The sequence below is a fragment of the Lissotriton helveticus genome, chromosome 2_2, assembly GCF_964261635.1.
Source record: "Lissotriton helveticus chromosome 2_2, aLisHel1.1, whole genome shotgun sequence".
In the NCBI taxonomy this organism is placed as follows: domain Eukaryota; kingdom Metazoa; phylum Chordata; class Amphibia; order Caudata; family Salamandridae; genus Lissotriton; species Lissotriton helveticus.
This window is the reverse complement of record NC_136060.1, coordinates 78569452-78587808: the sequence shown is the minus strand read 5'-3', so window position 1 is coordinate 78587808 and position 18357 is coordinate 78569452. Positions and strand designations below refer to the sequence as shown.

At 42.7% G+C, this 18357-nt stretch overlaps 1 protein-coding gene across 7 annotated transcripts in view; it reads left to right on the top strand.

The window, feature by feature from the left end:
* Positions 1-18357, top strand: part of SLC7A2 (solute carrier family 7 member 2) — a 641379-nt gene that overhangs the window by 378059 nt on the left and 244963 nt on the right. For 3 of the 7 annotated variants that reach the window (XM_078678123.1, XM_078678120.1, XM_078678121.1), the window contains one exon: positions 12466-12555. The exons of the other annotated variants lie outside the window; for them this stretch is intronic. The gene's annotated coding sequence lies outside the window, so the exon portion shown is untranslated. The remainder of the gene's footprint in view (positions 1-12465; positions 12556-18357) is intronic. 7 annotated transcript variants of the gene reach the window in all.

Below are 18357 nucleotides of genomic sequence, written 5' to 3'. Positions count from 1 at the left end.
CAAAACCATTGAAATTCCATATATAGTTAGTTGCACTAACTATATATCGCGCACCCGCAATCCACTGCTGATGATGTCACATATTACATCATTCATGACATGGTCAGTGACATCACTGATGACTTCTCAAATGACATCACTGATGACATCTCACTTGACATCAATGATCACATCACTGATGATATCATTCATGTGATAATACAATGCATCTCCTCACACTGTAATATAACCTCCGTTACACCCAGTGTTAAATAGAGAGTATCATTTTTGAAACCATTGACACACCAATACTAGTTACTACATACGCACTCACTGATTCCTATGTCTACACACACATTCACTCATACAATCATTCATACATACAATCACTCATCTTTACAACACTATCATATGCACTCATACACCTATACAGACACTCACACTCTGCCACTCATCCATGGAGTTACTCACACACCTAGTCAGTCCTGAAAAGAATCAATCACACTTCCATTTTCTCATCTATACAGTTAAACACAGAACACCTTACATTTTTGAAACATATACTAACACATAGTTACTCTCTTATAGAATCACTGATACAAGTACACATTGATCTGCACAGAGTCACACACCTCCCAGCCAGCCATACACACACTCAGTCTCCCATACAAATACTTGTGCAACCAATCAATAACCCATATAGCTACTTATATAGCTACTGATCAACACATGCAGCAGCTTGCACAACAACAGACATACTGATGCACACTTTCAGACAGTTTAGTCACTAACCCGTGCATTCAGTAAGACGCATTTAATCACTCACTCATACAGTCAATCACGCACCTACTAAAACCTTCATTCAGACACTTATACATCCACTCATTCTTCAATATGTAAAACATATTTAAACTTTACAGAAACACATAATCACTGGATGTTGTCATCAGTGATGTCATCAGTGATGTCACTGACCATGTCATGAATGATGTAATATGTGACATCATCAGCAGTGGATTGCGGGTGCGCGATATATAGTTAGTGCAACTAACTATATATGGAATTTCAATGGTTTTGTGTGAGTAAAATAAGGTTTTTTAAATGCTAATTCCTAACTATATATGGTCTATAACCTATGGTTTTTTCAGTGAATATATATTATATATATATATTTTTTTTATGTAGCGACCAGTTTATCAACAAATGAGTACATCTTCACCTATAGAAGTACTCTTTGGATGGGTGGAAATATAGTAATTATATTTATAGCATCTTTTTCCAAAACATGAAAAAGTTTAAACCTCTTAGTGAAATAAGAACAATGAGAAAAACAGACACAGACATAGCAGACCTAACTCAGGGCCCCCAGACTCAACCAACAAACTCAGAATGCATTTGAGGGGTGTCACATCCCAAACACCCTTCCTGAAGCTATGCCCCTGCCCATCCCATCTGGACTTGGATGTTTTCCCTGGGAACGCATGACTACGGTTACACACAACACAAGGGTTTGGAGTCCCTGCTTACTTATTTGTAATGTATTTTCACTGCCCACGCTCTTCTTCATCCCTGCTTCATGAAGTCTTGATGGTAGAGTTGTCAAATCACTGCATGTGAGCCGGGCTTCATGTTTCTAGTCCTTGCCTTTTATAAATCATTTTATCAAGCATTTTGACAGCCCTGTTTACTAATCCTGAGTCGCAAATAGAGTAAGGCGAACAGATAAATTAATAGGGCAGCTAAACCAGAGCTGAGCCATTAGTCTGGCTTGGCTCCAAGAGTCAGTGAATGAGCCAAGCCATGAAAACGTTTAGCATGTATAGCCTGCAACAACATAATGCAAAAATACGACACAATTTCTTTAAAATTAAAAAAAAAGGATATCTGTTTAACATGCAGAAATGATTCATCTATGTACATCAGATTATATCACGGCATAGACAGTCACTTATTAAAAGTGAAAGTTTTTAGAAACATTCATGGATTGCTCCCCGCCTGTGACCATGCCATTAGTGAACAAAGAGCAAATCAGTAGTCATGTACCTTCTTAACTCGTTTCGCATTTGACATTCAGCCACCATATAGGTATCTCTGTTTCTCTCTCTCCCGTTTATATAAAGGCCCTTGTTTTGTCTTTCATTCTAGGTATACGACAAAAAAACAACACAGAGCTAACAGACCCGACTAAGTGCCCCCAGCCCCAACCACCAAGATAAGAATGCATTTATTTGGGGTTGTCACACCCCCTAAAACTGTGCACATTGCATTCAACAGATGTAGTGACTAGTTGTTTGAGTAGCAAAACGTAAAAGAGCATATCAACGGAGAAGGCATCTAAATGTTATCCAAAAAACATTATTTACTGTTTCTTGGATTGGTTCATTTGGCTGTAATCCAAAACAGCTTTTTTCTCAAGTTATTTTCTTTCCGCTATATTTGCATAGTTGTGTTTTCGACTACTTTCCCTCGTGTCTGAAAATGTCCAGAAAAGAAATGAACCCTGGTAGGAGGCTACACCTGGTCCAACCTGTTCCACCCTGATATAATTTAACTAAGACAACTTGAAAGAGATAACTCATTCTCCTCTGACACTATGCAGTCTTGCAAGTTAAGACATTAATCAAACATTTTTCCAAGATCACATAGCCATGAGCATAGTCCCTGCTTGATGCTTTGTTCCTGTGTTGAGATGCAAACATGCGTGCACAGTTTCTGCCTTGAGCAGTTTAGGCATGGTTCATATAGAAATGTGTGTGGCGGAGATGGAAATGTTTGAGAATTGCCAAAACATGAGCACTTTATAGGTAGCCATTAGCACTTGGCTGCCAATTTGCCATATGTCATGAGTAACCCCAGTGCACCCCACTACTTTTCAGCACTGCAAAAAAGGAAAAATAAAATGAAAACGCAATGTTATTATTATTGTATTTTTCAGTGCTGAAGCCAGTTTTGAGGGGAGGCGGGGCTTGGCTGTCGTCACAGCCAGCAGGGGCAGGAGTGGTTGATGCACTTTAGTGCGCTTGACGGTTTTGTCATGCACACTTAGGATGCCAATTCCGATCTTGCTAGGTAAGCCCACCGTACGACTCGGATCCGGACGGCTTTCCAAGCGAATCGCGCTTTGAGAGTCCGACCGAATGAGTACGAAGCATTCGTATCCTGACAGACTCAGTTCGGTCAGGTTCCCATTGAACTCTATGGGAGCCTGTATACCGAACGCATACACAGGCTCCCATAGCAAAAAGAGGTGGGTGGGGGAAAGTGTACACCCAGTGGCGGACATCCCATGATGCCCACCACACTGTGCATGCTTGGATCGGGGGGACACATGGGCATCCCCGTGACCGATTTGTAGGGCCCCGGTTGAAGGGGGGACCGCTACGGATCCCCCGAAATCCGATTCCCACAGCCGCTTCGTCTCGCTGAGACCGAGTAGATACAGCTGTCCGAATCGTGCATCGTACTCGCTCGTTCGGAATCCGGCTCTGTTTCGGGGTACAATTCGGCTGCGCACTAGTCGGACGGATTGGATCAGGTTCAGAAACGATTCGTACCACATGGACGAGATCTTCGCATCGTACTTGGTTGTTTGGAACGGGGGACAATTCAGTCAGAAACATAGGCTCCGAATCGGATTTGCATGTTCTGGAACCCATCTAGAGGCCTTCCTAACAACATTGGAATCGGCCCCTTAGTATGTTCACCACCCGGCTGTATTGCAGAGCTTGGCTGGAGAACTACTCCCTGTCTGAGTGCCGAATCAGGCAGCTCAGAATAATCATGACTGCAGCGTCGTGATTGGCTTAGGAGAGCCTGTGTGCTTCCTGCTCCTGGGAAGAGATGCCCCCCTTTTGTTCTGAACCTCATTCCCGAAGCAATCTCCCCTGCGTTGTCTACCATCTGCAACGCCATGTTCTCAACAGGCATATACCCCTCAGTCTGGAAAGAGGCTATCATCAAGCCACTACTGAAAAAACCAACTCTGGACCCTCTCCTCCCCGCAAGCTATAGACCCATCGCTTGTCTCCCATTCCCAGCAAAGATTTTCGAAAAGTCCATGAACATCCAACTTTCGAAATTCATTAATGACAACAACTTGCTTGATGACACCCAGTTTGGTTTTAGACAAGGGCATGGGACGGAAACAGCACTCCTGAAAGCCGCAGACGAAATTAGAACAACTATGGACAAGGGAGGGGCGGCTGTCCTGATACTCCTAGATCTCTCCGCTGCATTTGACACGGTCGATCATGTCACTCTGATCGACCGTGTCTCAGCTCTGGGAATAGGAGGCACAGCTAAAGATCTAATTGCCTCATTCCTCGCCAATCGTCCCCAGACTGTTAAGATGGGCAATTTCACCTCCCAGACCTTTTCACTTTCCTGCGGTGTTCCTCAGGGCTCCTCGCTAAGTCCGACGCTTTTTAATATCTATGTATCGGACTTAGCGAGGGTGATAAAATCTTATGGAATTGCCCTTACCACATACGCCGATGACACGCAATTAGTACTATCGGTGCACAACAACGGAGCCAGTGTTGCAGCCAACTTTCAGGAGGGAATGAAGGCGATAAGCTCCTGGATGTCATCAAATTGCCTCAAACTCAACTCCGATAAAACGGAGGTGATGACATTCGGGAGCTTACAGCCAGCATGGTCCCCGCAGTGGTGGCCACCTGAGTTGGGCTCCCCCCCCCAACCAGTGGTAAAGGTCCGCAACTTAGGAGTCACCTTTGACAATAAACTGACTTTCCACCATCACGCCAATGCCGTCGTATCATCCGCCTTTTACACCCTCAAAAAAATCAAGAAACTTCTCCCTTACCTACCACAGTCAGCCGGCAAAACTCTCATCAGCACCTTAGTCTTTTCAAGAACGGACTACTGCAACTCACTTCTTCTGAATGCTCAGGAAGGGATTCTTAACAAACTACAGACCGTGCAAAACGCGGCGGCTAGAACCTTACTTTCCATTCCTAAATTCACATCCACCTCCCATCACATCAAAAAGCTCCATTGGCTCCCTATCAGGAGTCGAATCAAATTTAAGGCTCTGTGTATAGCCTATAAGACCCTGAATAACTCAGGACCACAGTTTCTAAAAGAAGCTCTTCGCCCAGTGGAGCAACGCAGGACTCTACGATCCTCTGCAGCCTTCTTGCTGAACGTCCCTCGGACAAGAAAGGCCACCTGGGGAGACAGATGCTTCACTACAGCCACAGCTAAATTGTGGAACACCCTCCCACTCCATATCAAATCCGCACCTACGCTTCTTAAATTCCGAAAAAACCTCAAAACATGGCTCTTCTCCTCCTCCTAACTCCCCCGTCATACTTTAGTGAGCTCTGAGATCACCAGCGCCGAGACACCCGCAAGGGTATTTGTGCGCTTTAAAAATTGCAAAAAATAAATAAATAAATAAATAAAGCGGAGACAGACTATGAAGGAGAGACGCGGTCTGCAGAGGTAAGTGACATTTTCTTTTGCTTTTCACCGCCCCTCACCCTGCCACCCCTGTTCTATGCCAGCCACCACTGGTGTGACCCTCAAAGTTTTGAACAGGTGCAGCACTGAAGCTGGGATTGCACAGTGCTTGATGAATGTACATTCAATACCTTTTCAAAAAGGCTAACACATATTTGTTTGTCAAGATCAGTTACATAGACTGAAGCTAGGCTGCTTGCTCCAAGTAACAAAGACAATCTTTTGAAAACTAGAAAACAAAATCATCAACATAAACAGGAAGTCTCTGCATGACAGCAGCTAGACTTTCAGAATATTGATTTGAAATATCACCGAAGTATGAATGGTGTCAGAGCTTGCATATTCACTCACTCATCTGCCCACACCTTCGTCTTTGCAAGTTAAACACCCACCTCAGAGATCTGTCTGTAACCAATGTTCCACTCAAACACTAAGTAGATATATTCTGTAAGCATTTAAGGCTTGTAGTTTTCATTAAATTACTATAAGGAGAACTGTCACCATCAGTCACCAACCTCCACACCTCAGTATCTGGCCTCCAATGAAAGGAATGCAGGGAATACACTTCCACTGTCTGGGGGAACTATCATAACCCCATTTTATGCCATGCCTACATCCTAGGGCATTCAAAATGGAACCACATTTGCTTTCATAATTAATCCTGTGAGCATTAAGGGTGAGCATGTGAAAAGAGTGGTTCCAGCATTTGCAGAATCTTCTTTTTTAATGTGTGCATTATTTACCCATATATTTTCTCACATTGCTATAATCGTGAGGTTACTGCTTCCCTAAAGCTCTCCATATTTCCTTATATATGTGTCCGACTATCTAGTCCAATCCCAGTAACAACTAATAACCATTGGATTACACACAAACCTTGGGTTCTGAAACAGCGTGCTGCCTGACGTAAATTGCTTCCATGTCTTGTCAGGGTTTGTAAGCACTATATAAATGCATTTACAATACAATTGCAATGGAATACTATTCTTCCCTACTGTGTCTCTTCTGTGGGGATGGAGATTATACTGGCTGCCTTCTGTGAGAGAGAGAAGTGTGCTTTGGTACTGCTATGCTGTACCTTTTGCTTGAGGAAATAAATCTTGCAATGCTGGTGCCTGATTTTTACCTGTCCTCTGGTGGGGAAAGAATGAAGGATATATTCAATTCACAAGAATTACATGCTCTGGGAATCAGAAGAGACGGTTCCACAATATTTGGTGTGAGATACCTATATGCCTGAGGAAGGTGTCCCCATTGGGGGCTGATATTCGAGTACAGAAACGTGTCAACAGAAGGAGAAGCAAAGTCTATTGCTCAACCCTCCAATTATAATCATAAAGTAGGGAGACATCAGTAAAAACATTTTTCTTCACCCACACAGAATTTTAATACAGGTCTGACAAAAGGAGAACATAATATCCGAACCCAAACCTAGGAGACTATAAAACCAGTGAACAGTGGTACACTTGGATGTTTCCCAGTGCTAGATGTAGAACCCACTGTTGAAGCATAACACGCTAGGCAGGTGAGGGTGTGCCATCCTGTATGTTTACAATAATGTATGGTAATTTTATAGGAGGTTTGGCTGTTTCTCCCAGGAGTTTACAGAGCGTGCACACCAGTTATTCACTTTTACTCACTCCTTCTCTAGTGTATTGAGCACCTGTGTTGCACTTGTCCCTGCATGCGTGAGACAATTGTGTGATGTTCCGTGTATTACTGTCAACTGTCTTTTACTTATTTCTTGTGTTAGGAAAGGTTGCACTGCCTTTGTTGTGTAGGGAAGCCCACTATTAAACTGTCCACTCCACAATTGACAACACAATTGCATTGCCAATGCAGGTTTCAATGCTTGATGTGTAGGAAAGACTGAGCCATCGCAAAATATGTGAACAGAGTTTATTTGTTATTTTACCTGTGAAACTAGCAGTTTTTTTAAATCGACATTTTATAACAAAGCTGACAAGTGGCTCCAATGCCATGTATAGCCCCTTCATCCATCTCTGGCATTTTTCTCCACCAGCATTTTGTATGAGTAGGTTCTCAGCATCCCTCCCCCGCCGCCCCCCCCCCACCCCTCTCCACCCCCCACAAAGATCAATTCACTGATCGCAGATATGCAAGGCCATTTTGTCCCTAAGAAGTGAGATCGTTGTGAGTCGGCCTAACAGAGAAACATGATAAGCAACATTTAGGCATGAAAAATGGTAGTTCATATTTTTCAGAAAAAATGTTTGGTAAGAGTGCTACGTTGCATAAAAAAGAGACCATGGCTCACCCTACACACTGCTGGATCATAATATTGTCTTTGCTACTTCTCCCAAGACCAGTCGGTCAGCACAGAGGCGCCGCATGTTTTATGCATGGTCACTTTGAACTTTGAGAGGCTTATTTTAACTGCCCCCAGCAACAAGTTCAATGTGGAGTTCTACAAATAAGCTCACCGGGCTACTTCTCGAATTGCACCTGAAGAATGTTTCTTGGCAGATTCATTAGGGGCGGTGGGACTGGTTCAGGGTGGATTCATCTCTGTACAGCTGAGCTTGTTACTGTGATTGCATCAGAGAGAAAACCGGAGTTTGCACGACAAACTGTCCTTTAATGCATTTGCTGCCCTTCCTAAAATATTGGTTTCTGCACAATTCGTGATGTTGAGACACCATACGATTAACGATGTTTTCTTTTTAACATCTTTTTTTCTGCTGTTTTAACACCACGACCATGGCGAGTTCTACTAACTAAAAAACTTGTAGGTGAAGCCCCTAGAATTCATGATTTAGCTGAGCAATATAATGCATAAACAGATAACATTAAACTTTGAGACAAGCAAAAATAAAGGAACATAATCTGATTTTATCTACGGCTCCCAGGTTTGTTGCAACTGTTCATGCTAGTCTAAAGTGAAAGCTACTCCTGTTTTCCTAGTAGTCAGAAGCAATCCTGTGCCCTTCCTGCCCAAACGTAGCATATTGAATTGTAGACTTATCCTACCCTTATCGAGGCAATAGAGCATTTTATGTGTGGGTGGAGCACTGCTCCATGTAGCCCAGAATTAGTTTGTACTGTTAGTTATAAGTGCTGCAGTTAATCGTACATTATGCACGATTATTAGTTATCATACCGATAGTTGCATATGCTTTCTAGTCAGACACAAAGTTAGTTGGTAATTTTTATTGTTGCAGATATCTTGTTTCTCTTGAGAAAGACGTCATTGGCCTATGCTGCTAGCCTTATACACCAGCAGCAACGTGAAAATGAGCTCGCACTTTCATGCCATCAACATTAGAAAGTCGAAATCAGTTTCAATTATAATTCATTTAGATATCGAACCATCCACTCCAGTTCGAAGAGGTTTTGAATACTTAGCAAATAATAAAATGTGGTCCAGAGACAATCAAAATAAACATGAACCTTATTTCAGGAATATGTCAGATGGTAAAAAAGGGCCCTATTATGTTTTCTGAAGTGACATAAGAGATATTAGGAGTTTAAACAGTTTCCAGAGATCTGTGTGTAAACGTAATGTGATTGCTAAACAGCCTTTCCCAAGAAATGTGTGGTCTTTGGTACTTTTGGCTCCCCTGCTGATAAATCTAGTTAACAGGCCCATCATCTCTAGGCATAGGGGACATTTTATTTTAAATAGCCAGGTTTGCGCTCCTAATTAGTTTTTTTGTTTGAATCTATTTTATTATTTTTCAAAAGAGCATAAACATGGCTTCTGCTTCTCCTACTCTCGCTAAAGTGACTAAATGTTCTGAGTCTGGGTGCTGCTCACTTTGAAAGTTATGTAGTATAGTGTCCCAGTTAGCAGCTATAGGGCTCTTACGAAATCCTACGGCGTCTTCTTTATTTAACTCTTTACTGTCAGCCTGGGTCCACACCAGAAGGGACTGTCTCCAGGCTACCAGAGTAGGAGGCGCAGGTGACTTCCAGCGCCTGGTGAATAAGCGTTTAGCCGCCAATAGTCTCAAATCAAGGAAGCGGGAAGTGACCTTTTGCCTCTCACTCCTTCGAAAGAGACCCAAGATGCACATCCGGGTATATGCGCTTAATAAGGTGGATGGGACTTCTGCTAATTTTGGTGGATAACCTCGACCTGTCCATCAATGCGCCACTGGCCCACAGGGTCTCAGTGGCACTAGTCCTGAACCACCACCACTGTTTGTCCTTGTCTTGGTCAGCCATGCCAGACATGCTCAAGCCTTGAAAAAAAAGAGTTGCCCTGACACACTGGGAGAAATGAAAAGTCCCTGCATGCCAGGGCCATTGACTTTTTTGTTGTTTCTCTAAAACAATCTCCCGCTTTGAAAGATTTTTGAAAAATGAAAAAGAATGCAAATTGAGCCAAAATATATGGCACCCACTTGCCATTCAATGGTGCCTGGAATGCCTTGCTGCCGTGGATGCACTGTTGGCACATAGATCAACACCAGGCATGGAGGATATATAATTATGTTAGATGCTGGGGGATTACGGAAAAGGCCTCCGTTGTCCCAATAGGATGACAGATGCCATCCAAAGTTTAGCACCTTAATCTTGATTGCTCAAGATTCTCAAATGTCCTTTCTACCACAACTCCGTCTATGCTGGAAAAGGTTTGGGAAGATAGTTTTAACCCCTTCGACGCTCATGACGAGCTGGGCTCGTCATGAGGTAGCCTCCTGGCACGCTCATGACGAGCCCAACTCGTCATGAGACATGGGAATGAGTAAATCTCAGCGTACGGGCGGAATTCCGCCCGCACGCATGCGGTTAAATCAATGTTTTGTGGTTCTCATAATTGATTCTGCTCCATACAGACTGGATTAAGACCCAAGGTTGGAGCGGCAACAGATGATGATGTTGATACTCAGCAAATGCTGGATGAAGATACAGGCTAGCATTACATACTATAGCCTTATAGCACGCTGTGGAGGGCTATGCCGGCTATTAAAGGTCCTCTCCAGCGTTTAAGGCCCGAGCCGAAGGCAAGGGCCTTTAACAAGGGAGAGGGACTTTAATAGCTGGTATAGCCCAGCTACGAAGGGCTATAAGGCTATTAGAACATTCTTCCACTAGAGGGCAGAATGTTGTAGCAAAAAAGAACAAAGCCTTATGGGAGCGTGAGGGGATTGGAATCCCCTTAGGCTCCTTGAAGCCTTTGTTCACAGCCAGAACTGTGAACAAAGAAACATTGGAATGTTGGAGCTCCAGGCTTATACCAGCTATTATAAGCCCGGAGCACTCCATTGTTTTCAATGGAGCTCCCAACATTCCAATGTTCTAATATGGGACATAAAATGGAAACACAGTTAAATAGGTTGTATCCTTTCTAGATCAGCAATGTCAACACATGAGATTAGGTCCCTCTCTTTCGAAGTAAGTTACTCTCTCCTGCATGGTCGCAACAGGCCTCCTTAACATGGTCGTTTCTACTGTGAATCTTACTGAGATCTTTGATCTGTTTAAATATCACCCAGCATTTACCCCAATCAAAGCTGCAAGTAATCTGTACGTGCCAATAGATCAGCTGGTGGCCTTTAAAACAGCCAGTTTAAAATTCAATCTTGAGTACTACATATATGTTTGCCACTCAGTTCTAAAACAGAACTTTCCATTTTTAGTACAAAAGGTGTATCATCGCTTGCTTTTCCGTCCTCTCCTTTTTTCCCCAATAATTCCTTGAGTCCAATAAATTTGACGACCTGGAAGTCCATTTTGACATCTAGCTTATCTTGTGGCCTGAAACAAGGTTAAAGGTCCGTAACTGTTTCACTAACTCAACAGACCCCAAGATATCATGTCCTGCTTCTCCGATTTTCACAAGGCGATAATTGATGAGCAGCTATGGAATCTTCCCTCGACTACTGTATTTTGATTTACATGGCCTTACACTCAGGGAAAACTAGAAGCCTTAAAAGGGTCAAATAAGCTGGTGTCTATCTGATACTGGGTTTTAAAAACAAAGACAATATCTCAAGGCCATGAGTTCATTCCACTGGCTTCTAGTTGGAAATGGAGTCAGATGAAAGTGGTATGACCTGTCTCCAGATGTGTTAGCAGTTGTCTTCTGCCCATGTGTTAGCAGTTGTCTTCTGCCCTATCCAGCCAATATGATATCGTGTTAGCGAGACTTCGAGCAATGATAAATATCTTTTACATGTCCTCTACTTTAAACTCCTCACTTAAGATGGCAAAGCGTTCTGTGTAGAAGGTGCCTCAATTTGGGGCTTTATTCCTTTGAAGCCATGCAACATGATTTCATGGACGACCTTACAAATACAAACCTATAACATGAGCATTTTAGAATTACAGTCTATAGAATCCTTGCTAATTATCACGTCCACACATCATGAATATTATGAGGGGAGCTCGACAGGCAGCATCCAAGTTTGAATTCCACTAGAGCCAATTTAGCTGTTCATCATTTGAAGTTTATTAAAATAGTAACCACTATTTACAGTGCTACTTCATGACAACATTTGGAGATAAGCAGCTGACATAATTTATATTATTATCTCGTACCTGGTGAGAGTAATAGATCAGTAAACAAACCTAGAGAAGGCAAGCAGGCCATGACACGTTGGTCATACAGAATACTGATTGCTCATTCAAGTGGAGATTCACCAAAATTGTATGGAAAATATGATTTGTAGACTCATTCCTTTTATGTTCATAAGTGTTGGCACTTGTTTGTAATTTACAAAACTAGCCAGTACAAAAATATATTAAATGGTTTTTATTTAATAATTTGTTAATGAAGCATTTCTTTCTGCTGCCTTTCGGCTATGTTTGAGCTATTTAAATACCACATGTGTACATATGTTTACCGGAAACCCTATACATTGTTTCAAGGTGGTACATTACCTTATAGGCTCTAGAATGGCTGCAAAGATCAGTGGTGAATGTGAATGATGATGATGAGGCGATGCAAAGAAAGTATATTAAATATCATTTCTACTACACACATTGACATTAAGAGGTTTATTTCTATTACATCATATTTATTTACAATTTCAGGCGAAGGAGGGTGAGGCGATCTTCCAAGAAACACACAGTGTTTTCTCAACTGCCAAAGCCAGGATTAGAACCAAGTGTTCTGATTCCAAGGTGAGATTTCCAAGTAGAATTTTAAGTATACTACTGTTTACCCTAACCATAGTCCTGCTTCTTGTCTCAGGCGGATAATCAGATGGTTTAAGTATTCATGGTGAGAAATCACTTCTAGTACACTTGAAAAACTGTTGGTGTTTTAGTCACCTTCCCATACTAAATTTACGTATGCATTTACAATAGAAAAATATATTTGGGAATCACCATAAAGTTCTAAAATTCCCTAGGGCCAGTCGTCTGCCCTTCCCTGGGGGAAGCCTTATTTTTCACACCTTTCCCAAACTTACACCTTCAGAAAATTATTTTTTTCTATAAGAGAATTATTAATTCTCTTATTAAGTGGAACCAATGTTTAGATAATGGTTCAAATTCTTTATCTGTAAATCACAATTGGGAATCCCAACCATTAATTGCCTCTTTGAACAATGTGTTGTAAATTGGAACAAAGAGTGTTAATCAGATTCATGGATCACAGTGCTCATGTTGCTGCGGTTGTATGTCAGCACAACGCGGGCTATTACCACGCGTGCCATTACAATGCTGTTTTTACAACGCAAGTCGTTACAACGACTCGCGCTGTAAGCGCTGGATAGTGGAGTAGTTTAATTTTCTATTCCAACTCCAGCCCACGTTACAGTAGGGAAGGTGTTGGAATAGAAAATTAAACTATTCCTTGTCCAACAGCGCCCTCCAGCGCAAGTCGTTGAAACAACTTGCTTTGTAAAAGCAGCGTAGTAATGGCAGCGCGTGGTAATGCCCGCGTTGTAAAGACTGTTCCCCGTTGCGGCATAGATTCTAACTTTATCTGAATATTTTACTGAAAGTCAGTGGGAATGATGTGCCCAAAGAAGTTTTTCAGCTTCCAAGATGTTGCATTCCACACTGGTTGAAGTCTCTGCTTGAGTCCAAGGAGAAACTGTAGATCTATCCATAATTCACTGAAAAAAACTAAAGGTTACAGGGACTTTATAGTTAGGGTCACGTTTTACCCACACAAAACCATAGAAATTCGGCAGTCATAGTAATGCTTATGTTAAGAAACTATAACTTGTGAACTAAATTTACTTAATGACACATTTCTTCAGATGACTATAACTATAAGTATAACTATAACTGCTGAATTTCTACGGTTTTATGTGGGTAAAACATGGACCTACCTATGACGTCCCTGTAACCTTTGTATTTTTCAGTGAATTTCTATGTTTTTTTTTTTTACATAAAGTCATATATAATTACCATACATTATTACAATCACCACTGCACACAGCCTTCAGGGGGTTGGCCGCAGGACCTGGCCACTTGCCAGGCCGTCTGGCCAACCACCGTGCATGCACTTAACCCCACACTGAGCACAGCCTTGGTCGTGCACGGCGGAGGTATGATGTGTGAGTTTTTTTTTCCATTGAGCCTCAGATCCGCGACTACGGGCAGGATCTACGGGTACCCACAAATCCTCGATTTGGGCCCAAATTATTTTTGGGGGCAATATCTTGCCTGTCAGGTGTCCCTCATGGACCCCTCCAGGTGTCCTGTGGGGTCAGTATACCTCTATCCTGACCCCTTATATGTTTTTTTTTCACTTTATTTTTTCCTCTCGGGTCAAGCGATAAACAAAATGGTGGCCGCAACTTTCCTTTCAGGTTGCAGCCAGCTAATCAGGGCCTTGCTTTTCCCCTGGATTTGCTGATCCCCCCAGACACCCGCGGATCCCCTGCAGGTACCTGCGAATCCTCTGGGAATAGATCTGCAAAAGATTTGCTTCCTTAGGTATCTATATTTTCTTTCTTTATTAGCTCCCAAACTACTGTACAGATTTGCACAAATTTATGAAAAAGGCTCTTTCTGGACCTTGATCTACCTTTCTGCACAATTTGGTGTAATTCCATTCAGCGGTTTGGGCTGTAGTCGTGTTAAAAAGGGCAAAATCCCCATAGACATTGATTGGGGAAAAAGCGTTTTGGGAACCCCCCTTTTTCTCGGCCCTCATTTGACCAATCACCCTGAAACTTTCCAAACTGCAGCTAAAGCTGAATGGTATACACTGAAGGACAGGTCAAAATGTTGCATAATGAAGGTCAAACAACAGAATGATCTTGCACCTGAAATTAGAAATTTGGAAAACCTTGAGCTGTTTAAGAAAATATTACAATAGCTCATTTTTAAGAACCTTTACCTACCTTTAAAAACGTTGATTGGCTTTCTCCCCACTTTCTGGACCTGTAATCCCTTACTGATCCTCCTCTTCTTCTTCTCTCTAGAGCTAAGAATCCAACTTGAATTATTTTCTATCTATTGTTCATTGATCAAATTCTGAATCCTCCTCCTGTGCCATCTGGACCTACCAATTCTCATAGTCCACTGGGAATTAGTGATATTCTGGAGCCTTCCGATTCACTGCACCTTCCAAATCCCTATGCTAACCTGTACATTCTGTGTTCAAACTTAACCCATATACCTATCATAACATAATAACCCCACAAACACCCTATAAACAACAACAACCACACACAGGAAACACCCTTTATCAATGGAATTTTCCCACCCGACTCTCAATTATCTCCTTGCCCAACAGTAAACTTCCCAATGTCCCCGGTACCCATTATATACAGTAAATGTGCATAAACTTGATTAACCCATAGAAAGTATAATTCTCGTAATTGATAGCTTCGTGAAAAATTCTCACAGCCACTCCTTCCTACTGAAAAATCAATTTTCCATAATTAGTTTTTTTATAGCCAAAGTTGGTGACACCTCTCTTCTTCTGCCACCACTTCCCTCTTTTTCCCCCTTTCATAAATAAAATAAATAAATATTGTGCCCATCATCTTAGTATTTCTCTTTATACCCATCCATGTGCATCAATCATGTTCTTTAGCAACCTTTCTCTTCTTCCTTGCAGTTCTAGTATCCTGTGAACCTCACCTTCTTCACTACACACTTCTACATATTTGTCACCACAACTCTCCTCTATATTAACCTTATCTGCTCATGACCTTCTTTTACTAATTTGAAACGTTTGACCACAATACCCCCTGAACTTTCGCTTCATCTTTCCTAGTTTGCCAAAGCTGTTGCTCCTTAATGGGTGATCACTGTGTGGTTCCACTGTCTGGATGAACCCTTTGTGGGCACCTCCATTATTCAGGTTCTACTTCTCCAAGATTATGCTGTCTCACTATCTCTACTCCGCCCCTCTAACCTCCTTCTTTACTTTCTTCTTCACACGTCCCTCCCTCCTTACCCCTGTGTCTTTGCATACAATTTACACCTTACTTCTGGCCACCTTCCCCTGCCATCATCCTCTTTCCATGCCAGTTTAAATTAATTACTTACTTCCATGACATCAGCAGATTCTCCCTCGCATTTGAGCCCTGCTAGGCTTATCTATCCTCAGCCAATGTACCTGCCTGACACATTTAGTTTTTTTTAAAGTGATGATTCATATTTTCTTTAATTTATATATATTTTATATAGCAGGCAATGATATCCTATGGAAGGAAATTCAAGTCACTGGTAAGTACGGTTAAAATTACTTTTCAGGATCAGTACTGGGCTCAAAGATGCAGCACCGAGGTCTCTCCTGATAACAGGTGAGTAAATCGGAATTCGTAGTTCGGCTGATTTTAGAGGAATTTTTTAAAGTTCCAAAATTCCACACTTAAAAGAATTTCCAAGTGAAAACAGTCAATGTTAGCATATAGAAGGAAATTCAAGTTGCTGTAAGTATGGTAAGAATTACTTTTCAGGATCAGTAGTGGGTTGAAAGATGCAGCACTGAGGTCTCCCCTGATAACAGGTGAGTAAATTAGAATTCGTAGTTCGGCTGATTTTAGAGGAATTTTTTAAAGTTCCAAAACTCTACACTTCGAAGAATTTCCAAGTGAAACCACTCAATGTTACCCTATGGAAGGTAATTCACTTAGCAGGTAAGTAGCGTTATCATTACTTTTTCTCACTCAGTGTCGAATCCTGGATCCAGCACTGGTGCATCTCCTGTAAACAGTTGAAAGAATGTGTTCGAGTCATACAGGCGATTTTTAAGGAATATTTTTAGTTTGTGAAAATAGACAGAAACTTTTCTGGTAAAAACCAGACAATGGATTCCTATGGAAGGAAATACAAGTTACTGGTAAGTAGGGTTAGAAGTACTTTTCAGGGTCAGTGCTGGGCTAAAAGATGCAGCACTGGGTTCTCTCCTGATAACAGGTGAGTAAATCGGAATTCGTTGTTCAGATGATTTTAGGCGAATATTTTAAAGTTCCAAAACTCCACACTTAGAAGAATTTCCAAGTGAAACCAGTCAATGTTAACCTATGGAAGGAAATTCAAGTTACTGGTAAGTATGGTAAGAATTACTTTTGAGGATCAGTACTGGGCTTAAAGATGCCGCACTGAGGTCTCTCTTGATAACAGGTGAGTAAATTGGAATGCGTAGCAGAGAGATGTAAAAAGGGGCACGGCATGCACCACCTCTCTCTAACGCAGCACAGTGGTGCTTCCTGGAAGCACCTGGTGCACTACTTGGCCCCCATGGTCCCTTAGGTTTTAAGTTGAATTTTTTCCCCAGCTTAAAACGCGACACAGGGCGTGTTTGCATACATAACATCAGGCCCCATCCCCTCCCTTCACCACTGACTAAACGCGCCCTTTCACCTTTCTAAGTTGAGAGATTAAGTCCCCTTCAATCCTAAGGTTCCCTAGGGTCAAACTAGCCCACTAGATACCTCCAGTAAGCACCACAAAGCTGCGTTGCAGAGAGGTATAAAAAGGGGTGTGGCCTCTGAACACCTGTCTGCAACGCAGCTCCCTGGCGCATACTGGAGATACCTGTTGGGCTATCTGGCCCTCAGGGACCCTCAGTATTGAAAGAGAATTAATTCCCCAATTGAAAACGCACCACTGGGCGCGTTTGCACACTGATGAAGGAAGGGGGCGTGGCCTGAGGTGACATGTCTGCAAACACGCCCTGTGGCGCGTTTTAAGTTAGAGAATTAATTCCTCTTCATTCCTGAGGTCCCCTGTGGGCACCCTAGACCACCAGGTACCTCCAGTATGCGCCAGGGAGCCGGACCTGGGGGGTGGCGGGCCCCAGGGCCACCACAAGGCTCCAGGAGGGGGGCCGCATGGCCCCCCTCCCAACAGTTAAAAGCCGCGGGGGTGGTGGTTTCAAAATTTAGTGCCCCGGGGAGGTGGCGGTCCCTGGGGCGTATCAGGGGGCTTGAGCACCTCCCACACAGGTTTTTTTTTTTTTTTTTAAAAGAAGCCCCGGGGGGGTGGCGGTCCCCGAGGCTGCGGGGGGCCGTGAGCCCCCCCGCATACATAACATTCATGACCCGGGGAATGGCAGTCCCCGGGGCTGGGGGGCCCCTCTGGACCCCCCATTATAATGAACAATTTTGCCCCAGGAATTTGGCCCCCCTGGGTGCTAATTAAGAAAAATCAGACGTTTTTTTTTATGGGATACGCGTACCGTACGTAGATCCTTCGATTTAATTTTTTTTTTTTAATTGGGGGCCTTGGGGGTCCTTGTGGGACCCCCTAAGCAGGCCTAGGGGGTCAGGGTGTTTCTACCCTGCCCCCTTTGCGTGTTTTGCATGGTTTGTTTCACTGCTTTCTTGTGCCTCGGTTCTACTGAGGCACAAGATGGCTGCCAACACTTCCTGGTTTGGAGTGTTGACAGACAATTAGCATAAAGCTCGTGCTCGGGAGGGTACGCGTACGGTACTTCGTCTATAGATATATCTATGATTTTACTTTTAATTTTCTCAGGAACTACTGAACGGATTCACACCATTTAAC